The 14,794-nt window shown below is 40.8% G+C and overlaps 1 protein-coding gene across 5 annotated transcripts in view; it reads right to left on the bottom strand.

The window, feature by feature from the left end:
- LOC139620880 (synaptotagmin-2-like) overlaps window positions 1–14,794 on the bottom strand; it is a 60,164-nt gene that overhangs the window by 21,701 nt on the left and 23,669 nt on the right. For 3 of the 5 annotated variants that reach the window (XM_071476878.1, XM_071476881.1, XM_071476877.1), the window contains exon 3: window positions 10,492–10,559. The gene's annotated coding sequence lies outside the window, so the exon portion shown is untranslated. Of the gene's footprint in view, window positions 1–947; window positions 1,064–4,322; window positions 4,473–10,491; window positions 10,560–14,794 lie in introns of those variants that run through there. The other 2 variants (XM_071476880.1, XM_071476879.1) reach the window with 2 other exon arrangements.

Genomic DNA, 14,794 nt, shown 5'->3' on the forward strand with positions numbered 1-14,794 from the left:
TGGATTTCTGCAAGGTAGGCTACTGTAGTTGCAAAAGGCTCCGCGTCTTTTGTCATTTCATGGTGGAGAGCCAAGAGACTGACAAAAGCTCTGGCAAACCTAAAAATGAAGCGCACGCTGCAAAACATGTGCCAGAGCCAGATTCTGAAACTCTTGACCAAGAGCCTTTGAGTCTCCTGCCACAGTGCATCAGTGTGAGTGTGCCAAGCCTCTGTCAGGTGGCGCAGTTTTACTTGACAGTGATTAAAATAGTAAACTCGACTAACAACGTACTGACAGCCAACCCTGTCTCTTTTAAGATGTGTATGTCAGTGTAGGAAATACAGTCTAATGCAATAAGAGCTTACATTAATGGTGGCTTTGGGCAAAGATTAAGTTTACTTAATGATCTTCAAAAACAAAACACTATTTTTTTCTTCCCAAGGTGATCTGATAAAGTCTATATCTTTTTCCATGTCAGCACTGTGTCAATAACCTTTACTCTGCACCAACAAACAACAGGGTGAATGACATTTACACATTCACTCAGATCTGACTCAGAACTGATCTGCAAGGCAATCAGCAGGACTGCTTATGCAACTGTCCAGGACAGGACATTTACAGAGGCATCAGAGCCCTGTGTTTAGCGTCAAGGCTGCACAAATGCTCTGAATGCAAACATAAATAAGTCAAGTATCAATAAGAAAAGACACTGACCATCAATCAGAGACATTAACATGGCAATTGCACCTTTATGTCAAAAGAATGCAAGTGCATCAGGAAGCCCTGGCGGTGTCACTGCTGATCTGAGGGCAGCGACTGAGATAAGGATGTCAAAATCATCTCGCTGAACAGAAGTGGAGAAAAGCCTCTCGCTCATACATGTCATTGTGTGCTGACCCAAAGGGCGGTCCAGAGAGGCTCATTCACAAACCTGCTTGTGTAGATAAAACAATGCTTATTCTCACCTGCAGCCGAATGTGACTCAGCTATTATCAGGAGGGGTCCTTGAAAAGGAGGTGGAAAGCGCTGGGGTTTGAATGCTGAGCGAGGAGCTGCTGGGATCATTTACAGCCAGTTGCCATACATCCTCCCTCTCCCCCCGCAGCACAACCCCTCTCCCTGTCCCCTGATAGGTCGATTAATCATTCTGTCACAGAGATAGTGACCCAATCTGCATGTAAAGCTGTGTGGAGAAGGGGGGGGGGGGTACTTCTGCAGAACTGCAGATAGGCCACAGACCACCTAGTTCTAAAAAGAAAAATATGTAAACAGCGAGACTCTGAAATCTCTTTACAACTTAGAAAATCACCCAGACCCATTCATTATGATTGTATTAAAGGAATAGTGTGATATTGGTGTAGCGTTAGATGAGAAGATCGAAACTAATCTCATGTCTCTCCATTTAATATAAGATATAACCAGCAGCCGGTTAGTGTATTGTAGAGTTAGTCAACTGATTAATCGATTACAAGAAAATTATTCAATATTTCAGTCATTGTCATGGAAAAATGCCAAATACTTGCTGGCTCCAGCTTTTCATATGTGATGATTCTCTTCTTGTCTTCACCGTACCTGATGAACAATGAATTTTGTTTTGGTTTTTGGAGAGCTGGAGCACATTTCATACACTAACCAATTAATCGAGAAAATAGTTAGTAGTTTGGCATAGACAGGAGACAGTGGAAACAGCCAGCCTGGCTCTGACCAACAGAAACAAAATCCACTTTACAGCACCTCTAAAGCAAATTAACATGTTTCATCTCATTTGTACAATACAAAAGCAAAAGTGTAAAAACAAAAATTCAGGGTTTTGCAGGGACATGAGCCCATAGAAAACAGCTGATTGTTTTTATACTTTGGTTTATTATGTGTTAATTTGTCAGCTTTAGAGGTTCTGGTAAGAAGATTATATTACCACTGGACAGAGCAGGGCGAGCTGTTCCCCCCTCTTTGCAGTCTTTATGCTAAGCTAAGCTAACTGGCTGCTGGTCATAGCCTCATATTTACTGCACAGACAAGAAGCTGGTGTCAGTCTTCTCATCTGAATCTCTGTCAGAACCACATTTCAAAAAACTATTCCTTTAAACGAACTACTGACCTTATGTGCAACTTTCTATAAAGAAAATCACAGCGTCAACTCACTGCTGTAAAAATGCAGGAATTACACAAAACATCTCCAGTATGATGAAACACGCTGAAAATCATTTCACTCATTCTCCACAGCAAAGTGTTACCCTGCTCTATGTTATGCTCTCCGACCATCACAAATCCTCTCCTCTACAACATAAACTGGCAAGTTTTTTTCCTTCTGGAGATTAAAAAGTGAGGAAAATGCCCCGTCAGCACAACAGGATGCTGAGACTGGTGATAGCGTCTGACCGTTTAACACTGAGGCTCTCTGCTATCGTCTGCCAGCAACACACCATTACATGGGCTGGGGCCAGGACTGGGAAAGCTCAGTTCTCACCTGGAGTGAGAAGCTGGCAGCAGTTGAGCAATCACAAAGATAGCTGTGCTAATGTGTCAGAGGGAAAATCACTGACTCATTGTCAGGGTCCAGTATAGGTGGCTTTGTCATTTTGGACATACTTCTGTTTGTGGAATACATTGAAATATAAGCTGAGATCAAATATTTCAACCTAATGAAGCAGCAGGAAGCAGGAAAAAGGGGCTATATGGGTGCATGATGGCACACCCACTATAATCTAGAAGGCTACATACTGAGAATAAGCCTCTTTTCTTTCTCTTTTTCTTTGAGCAGTTCCAGCATTTGGGCACCAGCTGCCCTCTTAGAGGGAGGAAACAGGAAAAAGAAATAAGATTGGTGAACTTCAAAGCATCCTCTCATTTTTCTGGTTCTGTATGAGAAACTCGGAGAGTATTTCTCAGTGTGAGAGCCACTGGGAGCGGCAGCCTGAGGTACAGACTTAATGAGCCTGTCTGAATGTTTTAGAGCCTGACAAAAAAGAACCTTCAGAGCATGCTCAGTATCAAACAGTCTCCTGCACTCTGGATATTGGAGAAGTACACATGTATGCAGGTACAGTATATACCCAGCTGAACATACAGTACGTCCCTCACGTCCTCCACAGTGTGTTTGTTTACTATACTTCTGTAACCTGAGCGATCACATGACCTCTCCAAATAAAAGCCACTGACTGTCTCTGATAATCACCACGCCAGAGTATCTGGGGAAGAGATAAACTTGGTTTATATTTCAGGAAGTGACTTCAGGACACAAAGCTGTGTGAAGACAGAAGAGCGGATGATTCACTTTGTGCATAAGGCAAAAATGACATTTTGATTTGTTTTGAAACCACAGAGGTTCACACTGGGCTAAAATCCTCAAGCTCCGAATAAGACTTAAAAAATAATACCCTTGCTATTTATAGTTAGAGTGTTATAATGAATTTGAATTAAATTTGATTTAATGCAAACTCTCGCACTGATGCAGAACTGCAAGAGTCAGCATTAGCCAGTGAAAGGTACAAGCAGCCAAAGATAGGTTTCGTCCTCGGTATTGTTACCTCAGTGCTGCCGGTGGTATATGTCCCATGAGAGACAGCAGAAAAAAGAGCATCCTGCAGCACTTTATAAAATCCCCACCCCTCTGCTCTCTATACACCTCAGCACAACTGTCAGCCTCCCTTTATGTCTGACTACTCTGTCTCAAAACATGAAGAGCACTGTGTCTTGTGTCTGTTTTGTTACATTGTACATATAATACAGCAGACCTGAGATATTTTAGTGTAGTGTGCTGTTTTTTTTTTTTTTTTGGCTCCACTTGGCTGTTTCTTGGTGTTCGGGGAGGTTGTGAGAGATGCTGGTGTAGCTACAGAGGTAAGCAGAGCATCTGTCAGCAGGGCAGCCTCCTGGACATTCTCCAGGAAAGAAGTGCTACATCCACCAGGCAAGCTAAATGAGGCATGATCAATGAGAATGATCTAGATACAGAGCTACAACCCCCCCCCCCCCAATAAAAATCCATGCAACAGTCCCTGATGTGAAATCATAGCAGATTACACACAAACTGCATGAAGACAAGGTCCATAGCTAGATCCATAGCAGATCAGGACCCAGAGGATGCTCAGCATTTCCTTTCACGAAGTGTATGAATTAGCTTCGAGTAAAGTTTGGACCACATGCACCAGGAAGTAACATGCACACAGCACCTACATGTGCTAGCGGTAAAAACCAACAAAAAAGAAAGTCAGATGCAGCCTCTAAGAATCCTGAACAACAGCAGCAACCACCAGCTGTACATGCCTACAACTGTATTCTAAATTCCTTAAAGGAAGTGTTCAAGCAATGCTGAGAGGAGAGTTGAAATACACCCTTACCAGCACTACCGTAATTCCGTAATCCTGTTCTCCACAAACAGGCTAACCCATTCACCAAAGAGGCACTTAGGGTTAATGTTACAGTGCCTTAATACCGTCCCTTGACCGCTCTCCCATCAGCACCAGAAACTGCAGTCCTCTTCGCACTGTTTCCACTGCAGCACTACTTGTTCTCCCATACACACACACACACATACATATACACACGCTCACTCATTCTCTCTGTGACTACCCCCACCTCTGTTTCTCTCAATCCCCTCCTCCTCTCCCTCTCTCCACTATTTCTGTCTCTTTCACTGGAAGGATCCCCCTCCCCTCCTTTCCCCTCTCCCTTCCCCTCGCTTTCTCTCCATCCTCCATCTCTCCCTCCGCTCCGGCACTCACTGCTCGGCTGGCTGATTTGCGATGCTGCTCACAAGGTGCTGTATGCAGCAATCTGTGCCCCGGTCCGATGCATAAGGGCAAACCCAAAAGCATCCATATGCTCTAATGTCCGACCATTCAAACAGCCCTGCTCCTCCACAGTGCTCTGATATGTTCCTGAGCTTACAAGGCTGCAACTGCATGAAAAAAAGAGTAGATGTAAATAAGTAAAATGAGAATGACATACTGTAGATAAGACCTCTAGATAATAGGACAAAGACAAGAAGAAGCGTGTCATTTGCTGTGTGCTTACCGCAGCAGCAGTCTGCTGCTGAGTCTCCCTCCCTCTCTCCTGCCATCTCTATCCATTTATCTGAATAATGTCTTTGGATTTGCACCACTCCCACTGTCATCAAGGAAGATTTTAATCCTATGACAGCGGCACAAATATCTGCAGGGTATGTATCACTATATGGTGTATATCTGTGTATAAATATATGAAAGTTTTTGGTATGATTTAAAAATCTTCTCCTGACCAACAAAGTTTCTCTTTTTCACGCTGCTTTATATAAGCTTCTGGGGGTTTGGGATGTGGTCCTGTCACTAAAATCACAAAAAAGGCTTAAAAAAGAAGAAAAAAAAAAATCCTAGTGCTAAATCTTTTTTCCTACTTTTTCCCTCTTATAGCAGGCACATTACTGTGTAAATCTGCTTGTTTAATGACATGACGTGACGTACTCTTTTGCTTAACACCAACGCTGAACCAGACAGTTTGGAGCCCTTCGGGTATTAGTGTGTGTCACCGAGAATTCTCATCGTCCCCTAAGTGAATCACCCTCCTTATTGGCCAGCAATGAGCACTTAAACCAGAAATCAATAAGGTCTCAATCAGTAAAAATGGAAGGGAGAAGAAAGAGAGAGACAGAAAGTGAGAGACAGAGAGAGACAGACAGAGACAGACAGAGAGCGAGAGACAGACAGAGAGAGACAGAAAGAGAGACAGAAAGAGAGAGAAGAGAGAGACAGACAGAGAGCGACAGAGAGCGAGAGACAGACAGAGAGAGACAGAAAGAGAGGGAAGAGAGAGACAGAGAAAGACAGAGTGAGACAGAGAGAGAGACAGAAAGAGAGAGAAGAGAGAGATAGACAGAGAGCGACAGAGAGAAAGAGAGACAGAGAGAGAAGACAGAGAGACAGTAAGAGACAGACAGGGTGAGAAAAGAGAGAGAGAGAGGCACAGAGAAAGACAGAGAGAGACAGAGAGAGAGACAGAGAGAGAAGAGACAGAGAAAGAAGAGAGAGAGACAGAAAGAGAAGAGAGAGACAGAGAAAGAGAGACAGAGAGAGAAGATAGAGAGACAATAAGAGACAGACAGGGTGAGAAGAGAGAGAGAGAGAGAGACAGAAAAAGACAGAGAGAGAGAGACAGAGAGAGAAGAGAGAGACAGAGAGAGAAGAGAGAGACAGACAGAGAGAGAAGAGAGAGAGAGAGAAGAGAAGAGAGAGAGAGAGAAGAGAGAGAGAGAAGAGAGAGACAGACAGAGAGAGAAGAGAGAGAGAGAAGAGAGAGAGAGAAGAGAGATGGCTTTTTGCAATTTCAAAACATACAACTGGAGAGAGAGAAATGCAATTTGTTCCCTGTCTGTGGCGATACCATTTCTCAGCACTGGGTCCAGGCTGTAATATATGGTTGCTGGTTCTGAATTAGAAGTGATCTGATAATTATAAGGGAGGTGAAGTTGTACCAGCAATACGCGGGAAGATAAATGACAAGCACAGCACTGTACATCTTATCATACACTTCATATCCTCACCTATTTGGTAGGTGGTTAAAGTGTACAAGCTCACGAAAAAGGTTGGGTGTTATTCTGTATTTTTCTTATCATCCATCTCTTAAAACCTTCTGCACGCTCTTCTGTGGCTCTCAGCCTCAAGCCATTTTGGTCCTACTGAAGACATAAATCTTTAATTTAATAACTACTCACAAATATATAGTGTCATATTTAAAAAGGCTAAGTGATGTCCTCAAAAAACTGGGCATTCAAGTTTTTAACTCAACAGGAGTAATTATTGTATTTGCTGGGGACTACTTTAACCTGTGGATGGATACACATTTGATGTGAACGAGTATAGCAGCAGGAGCAGGCAGTGGACAGGACAGTGGACTGATTCAAAATAAACAGAATACAGAGCCCACGTTGATCACAATGAAGGACCAGTGCAACGGTGCGGCTCATTGATGTGTTTTTGTTATTGGACAAAAACGGAGCTCCACGGCTCAGAGGAATAAACTTAGCCAGGCTTTGGAAACACAGACAATACTTGTTTGCAGGATCAATTCATTGTTGGTTTTGGTCTTTTCACGGGATTTGTTGACAATAAGAAAAAATACAGAACATCAGCTTTAGGATCAAAGAAACAAATCCAAACCCAGAGGGTGGCTGCTTCAGCTCTTCCTGTAGCTCTCTGCCTCCATATTGTTTTGTGTAAGGTGAAAGTAAAATGGCAGCCCTCCACTGCTATTTCAACTAAATAAAGCACAAGTTTTTCTATTGCCTCCTCATCGATATATAATGACATTTAGTCCTTGCTACTGGATCTATGAGAGCTAGTCAACCCTGTATTCCTCTGTGCACCCTTTTCCACATTGTAAGAGATATCTTACAGCCCAGTGCCCTGAAACCCAGGCAGGACTGATTCACTGTCTGAGTGGGAACAGGATATTGATCCAACCAAGATTCATAGCACGCTGGGTAAACCCATGGTGAGCAACACTGGCACCTGTCCCATGGGACATGAGACATAGTGTGAATGCTCTCATCATGGTCTTGTATGTCTGACTACATCAGACACCCCACACGCTAATAATCTAGTAATAATCAGCATAATTTCATTCAGTAAAAAGCAAGAAAAAAAAACACTCCATCAGACCTTACTTTGAACTAAACAGGCCAAGGCTCCAGAGAGATTCAGTGCAACTTAGAATACATATTTAATAAGGCGTGCGTGTTGTGGAGACTAACTGCATGGAGCTCACAGCCACGTGTTAAAGCCGTTCAGTCAATGACTATGGGAGGCCATTAAAATGCGTCACCCTGCCCAGCTTTTTCTACAAAATTCACATGTAATGCCACGTGTTTTTTCTGTGCAATGATTTAAGTCACACAGCTGTCTCAAACAGGGGTAACTGTATTTCTGAGCCAGCAGCGGTATTTAACAGAGAGCAGGAAAAGAGGAAAATAGGAGAGTAGGAAGTATGACTAAGAAAAAAGACTGTGATCTTTCTTTTCTATGCACAAGAAGAAGAGATGGCATATAAAAGATAGAGCACATATGCACAAACATATGACAGCATCTAGTGTTTCTCTGTATCAAGTGAAGTCTTGTGATTTATCTCTGCAATGGCTCTAAACATGAAGCAGTGAATCTTTGTTGCTGCTCCCCCAATTCTCTTTGGTGGCTGCTGCCTTCATGTATGTGGGGTAAATGTACAATGCTGTGGCTGGCAGTCGTGGATTAGATCTGGTTCTGCTGTGTCTGTCACTGGATGTGGTGCTGCAGATGTGAGAAAGTGCAACAATACACTACTTTGTTTTTTATTGTGTTGGCCCATTTTAGATCTGGCAGAGTGAGAGGGAAACCTCTCTGCTAGGGCCATGTTTCCACAATGTGTCTCCACACTGCTGCTCAGAAAAGGACACAATTGTGTTGCTGCAACTGATACCGCGAGAGAAGACTGGCAAAATTTGAGTCAATATCAATTTCAATTAAAAGTGTAGTTTCATATTGTACAAATCAATACAAACAACTACTCATATTGTAAATCATTATATCACCAGAAGCAAGAACGAGATTTTAGCGCCAAGGAATGCCATTTTCTTACAGTGATACATGTATAAGCTTTGTGAAATGTTCAGTCATTTAATCAACAGAAAATCGATTAATCATTTCAGTCATTTCTAAAGCAAATATGTCAAACATTTCATTGTTCCTGTTTTTCAAACGTTAAAATTTGCTGTTTTTCCTTTTCCATAGATTATAGTAAACTGAATATCAAATTTGGTTGCTTGGCCTGTTGGGAGACATCACCACAGACTCTAGGAAATTACAGTGTTTTCAATCTCGATTAATCGATCATGAAAATAAAATTTCAGTTATGTGTAAAGCCATTTCTCTGCGCGTTTTAAGCGAAACAGTTGATGTCTGTGATATTATTTTATAACTTTTTAAATAGTATGGAAATATTTCAGATTTTCAAGAATGAAGAGTGTATTGATGTTTAGCCTAGATAATAAATTAAAATTCCTTCTCTCATTACCATATATTTATTCAACTTAAGTTCAAATCTGCACTCAGATTTACTCCACTGACAAAAAATTCAGCTGACATTGAGTTTTAAGTGGCTCTTTTCATGTACTGAAACAACACAATATTTAAAATGGTTATAATAATGATTTTATTGATCACATTAGCAAATGAAAAGTGTTATAATTACCACTACACTGCAGTCCCCCTCAGTTTTAGCATTTTTCCAGACCAAAACAGAGCTGATGGGAGAGTGAATATTAGGCTCATGTAAAGTTTTATCTTGATAGAATAGAAGAACTTCTTTGTGGTGCCTCACCCAACACCAGACACAAGGTGGAATTTCGTGCATTTCTCCATTCACTCTGGAAAAAACACATGTCTACAATATATTAAATATATATATAGTATCAAGATACATTAAGTAAAAGCCACAATCTCTAATAGTGCTGCATATTCCGACAACTAATTGTGCACCACTAGTCCCCGGGGTATGAATTCTCATTCAGTGATATTGAGCTGATCAATGTTAATAATGATAAGGCTGACACAGGGCAGCGAGGGCTGAATAATGGCAGATGGTTGTACTAACAGGGCCGGTATAAAAGCTGCAGCCAGAAACTGTCCTTCCAGGCGTGGCTGTTGTCCGCTGGGGTTTATTAGCTTTCTGTAGCCCCTGAGGCACTGGAGCTTCCATCACTCATGGAAATGACTCTGATTAATCAGCTGAGTGCTGGAGTGTGCAGGGTATGCTGGAGACTGGCTCACAAAGAGCCAATCCCACAGTAAATCATGCTTGTTCACAGTGGGCTGCACCTTCATCTTCACCACGCCTTTTCTGCTCACTACACTCTGCAGTGGGCCCCCCCTCCCTCCCCAGCACATGCAAAGCTTTTCTGAAAACAGATGGGGGAGCAGGGAAAACCCAACACACGATGTTTCATGCTGACATCTAGTGGAGTCCAAAACATGTGATGACGCAAGGCTCACATCTATATACATAGACTGTAGCACTCCATGATTTCATTTATGGATGTCATGTGTAGCCCAAAAATATGAAACAATTTTGTATGAAAAATAAATAATACTATTCTTCAGATTTAGATTTAATATCCACCACACAATTAATGATAATCAGCACTTTTCCTTCCAGGTCAATTCGTGCTTTACCCCACAGCTCACCAGAGTGTTATATTATGGAACAGTTTCAGAAAGCATCAGCCATCTGGGCCATGCCTTCAGTGGACAGTAAGAGCACAGAGGCAAGCTCCATTTCTGAAGTGACGAGGAATGGACGATATTTCTGAGAGTGGAACTGCAGAGGATGGAGCCATGTAACAATGTGCAGTGATCTGTCTCCTTTTAAAGAGGACGGTCACAGCAATGACACTGGGCTGCTCTGATGAAGAATCTCCTCCTCCTCTCCCCACCTCTTTTTTCTCTCTCTCTCACAGCCTTGAAGTTCACAGTAGCAGCTCAGAGCCTCGGTACACATACTTACAGCCAGAATCTTGACTCTTGAAAAGTGGCCGGAGGTAATCACAGTGGGAATGTTATCAGTCAGAAACCCTGAAAGAGAAAGACATCATGTGAACTCAGAGAGGACTTAGTTCACTCTAGTTCAGTCAAAGAAACATCTGTATTGTTTGGGGAGTGAAACTATCATTACCAATTCCACTGAAAACCCAAGGAGAAATCTAGTAAATTTCTAGTTGATTTCAAATTTTTGCTGAATGTTAATCCTCTTGGATTATGTAAATGCACAGTGTTTGACTGATTTGAAAGTAGTGAGACTGGTGTGTGTATCATTTAAAAATAATCCATCACATTAAATCACACTCCACAAACACCTAGTGTGATTAGCATTCCTGAATAAAAACTATTTATTTACAAAGGTTAACAAAAAAAATTAAAATTCAATTTGCACAGTGCAGCAAAAACAATTTTTGAGTCAGGCGAATTATATTGATATCTGCCCCCCTCTCGCATAAACAAGCTGATATATGCCTGGAGCCAACTGTTTTGATCCACAAAGCTGCAGGACGAATGAATTATCACTGGCAGCTATCCGTTGCACATGATGGCTCACCAGTTATTGAATTAATTCATTGACATTACCATACCCTAATGACTCTCTTTGAAAAATAGCTGTGAATCAACATGCAATACCTGAGACAGCTTTCTACACCACCACATAAAGTTCACGCCTGGGTCAACAGATATTTTGAGTTCACAAAAGAGTTGTTTTCAGGGTTAACCTATAAAGATGAATTCATGAGCCATGTATAAATATTTCAGCATGAGGTGTTTTGTTGATGAAAACATCAGGCAGGTTGTGACAAATGAACAACACCAAATGGACCGGTAATAGACTGTGAACCAGGCAAGACAGAATTTTAGGAAAACAACATCAGCTCATAAAGATTTTTGTCCCCTCATAGCAAGATATTAGATGAGGTATTCAGCTGACAAAAATTTTAATGGCATAGTTTGAATTTTTGGGATATATGCTTATTTACTTTCTAGTCAGGAATTTTAAGAGAAGATTGATACACTATTGCGTGTTAGCTAAATATGAAGCTACAGCCAGCAGCTGCTCATCTGAGCTTAGCACATAGACTGTAAACAGAGGGAAACAGCTAGCCTGGCCCTCCCAGAACCTGTTCAGCTTAGTAACCATTCATTCATTAGCCATATTGCTTATCCTTTTAGGGTTGCTGTGGGGCTGTAGCCAATCCCAGCTGACATTGGGCGAGGCAGGGTACACCCTGGACAGGACAACAGATCACGGGGCTGACATATGGAGACAAACAACCTTTCATGCTCACATTCACACCTATGGGCAATTTAGAGTGGTCAATTAATTAACCTGTATATCTTTGGATTGTGAGAGGAAGCCTGAGTGCCTGGAGGAAATGCACAGGTTCAAATCCAGAACTTTGTTCCTGTGAGATGAGGTGGCTGTAACTTCATATCTAGAGTACAGACTTCTCATTTAAATCTCAGCAAGACAGCAAATAAATGTGTTTCCCCAAATATCTACATAGTGCTTTAAGGTGCAACGATCAGATCTAAGTCACTTTCTTAGCCCCATGCTTGCAGATCTCAATTTGTCGATGAGAGATGTGACGGACTTTTATGATGAGTCAAATTCCATCTGTGCTTTTCTACAGACCTTTGTGGATATTCTATTTGTGGCCCTATTTCCTTGCACTATTATGGCAAAACAATCAATTTCATGACTCACTGGACTTAATTGCTTTATTGTAATTGTATCATGAATGACATCCACAGGGAGAGATAACAATCTTCAATTTGTGCACTTCAGTGAAGGAAAACTGTTTAAATCTGCCATCAACCAGAACAGTTTTTCTTCTTTGAGTTATGTGTATTACACATAGATTTTACTTTTCCAAACTTAGTCAAAGAGATAATTTTCTCACTGAAATATCTTTTTAAGTAACACCCCTGAAATCAATCCATCATTTTGACCTGTTGGTACCATTAAGTCTATGCTGAAAAAAAAACATTGTTAAGATGCTGCAAGAAAAAAAATTCTATACGTTGTGCTGTGACCTTTTAATTTGAACACACCCAGCTCTAAGCATTTCTAGAAAACAAGAAGGCTTATGAAAAATATCAGCACTACACTAAGGAATAATTTCATGGTACATCACAGAGGAGAATAGACCGAGGAACTCTTTAGGTTATTGCACAATGAAATACCTGCAGTCCTCATAGAAACACTATGAAACTGTCAAAGTGAGTTGTTTGCAGCTAGCTGAGGGCTCGCAGTGACAGGGAAGAGAAACGCTTCAACACTGCTTCACATTGGAGCAATCCAACAATACAAGTGGCATTTTCTTTGTTTCAGAGAGAAAGGTCAAAAGACAAGGGCTCAATTCAAAATCTGAAAACAAAAACACTCAATCTCAAACCTTAATGTAAGTGATATTGTCTGTTAAATGCTTATATAACACCATAATCTCAAAGTCGAAATTAATATTATCCCATGAGGACAAATATAAGGTCAGATCTCAATCGAGAAAAAAAAAGAGAGAAAATCTTGAAAGATCACAAATTGGCTGGCTGACAGTTGCGACGGGCCCTGATGTGCAGATTCTTAGATACAATCATGTTAAAGGGAATTGCCTCTTGGTGAACATAATTGGATCTTTCCCACACCTATTTATGTCCCCAAGGGACCAGACTATGCAGAGGAAAAAGAAATGTAATGACTACTCTGTCCTTTGGTTTCCATTACAAGTCAGCGTCAGTGAACCATGCTGGCAGTGGAGTCATATCAAAATGAACTTTGATAAGCCAAATCACTAAAGGTCAGCTTGAAGGTGTTAGTGGAGGTGAAAGAATTCAGACTTTTAGGATGATTTTTCACATTTACTGCAGGTCTAACAGGTTTGAACAGCTGCAATTGTTTTTAATTACACTAAAACACTGCAACAGTCCATCAGCATCACAAGCCTGAACTGTGGTCGAGTTATTGCCAGAGATATATTAAAATAATGTCTTGTTGTGATATGAGATTATAGTTTGGTGGTAGACAAAATCATTTTGACGGTGAACTTGCTGGTATATTGTGATATACAGCAGTTTAATTAATGTCTTAGGCTGATCTTTAAAAGCCCTAAAAACTTATTTTCTCCATCAGCTTCTTGATGAGATGGTGATGGGATCAAACATAAAAACACTATTTCTGGTGAAGTTGGAGCAATTTTAGTTATTTTACATGATAGATTTCCATCTGTCTTACGTTCTCTGTGCCCTTCTTACTGGTTTGAAGTGGGTGGTACTCTGTTGGAAAAAGATGATGTACACTCACCTCCGTACACCAATCAGGATTCAACTACATTTGAATGACAAATCTGATGACAGATGGCGATGGTGTTGCCAAATTAGTGATTTTCTTGAAAGATCTGGCGACTTTTAAGAACCTTAAGTGACTTTTTTTTCTTTCGTTTTTTTGAAAAAGCAGTAAGCGACAAATCTAATGACTATTATTTCTCAGTGAGTGTGCTCTTCTTCGGCTGTGGCTCCTGGACTGACTGTGTGACCGTATTCAGTGGGTTGAGTCTATTTTTCACAGTTTTAATTTTTTTTTCAAAAGTTTATTGCTAAACAGTTCATTCTAGTCATGGCAGTCTATTTAACAGCATGCATAAAAAGCTTAGAGGTAGATTAAGACGCATATTTTTGTGATGAAAGCAGCTTGAAAAATAACAATCGCTCATGGTAAAGCTATGTAGAGTGAGTTATGTCTACTTTGACTTCATTTTTCCCGATTCACATTTCTTTGTAAAGAATATACACATATATATATATACATATATACATATATAACATAGCTACTGTATGTAAATACAGTAGCTATGTTATGATGTCACTAATATGCACATTTGCATGTGGCATCATATTGACATGGAGTGACTTTTCAGGCAGGCTTTAGCTGCCTTCCTTTGAAAATATCTGGCAACACTGTATTGTTGGTTATCTGGTAAATCAAATCTGATCAAAACAAACCCGCATTAATTCTGTCAAAAGTATGATGTGTGATTATTCCTTTAAAAAAAAACAAAAAATAAAAATAAAACCCACATTGGTTCGAACCGTTTGAAAATCTATTTTTGCAGATTATGTCCATTAGAGGTCAAAACCAATACGAGAGAAATAACTACCTGTATAGGTGCTCATTTGGGTGCATATTTTTCAGATGAGCCCTCAGGTTGCTAGTGCTATATGGTAGCCTAGGCTAACTGCAGCTTACATAGCTTGCTTGCAACTTTATT

Source organism: Trachinotus anak, unplaced genomic scaffold (assembly GCF_046630095.1).
Source record: "Trachinotus anak isolate AG129_WGS33_773 ecotype Australia unplaced genomic scaffold, CSIRO_AGI_Tana_v1 ptg000004l, whole genome shotgun sequence".
Taxonomy (NCBI): Eukaryota; Metazoa; Chordata; class Actinopteri; order Carangiformes; family Carangidae; genus Trachinotus; species Trachinotus anak.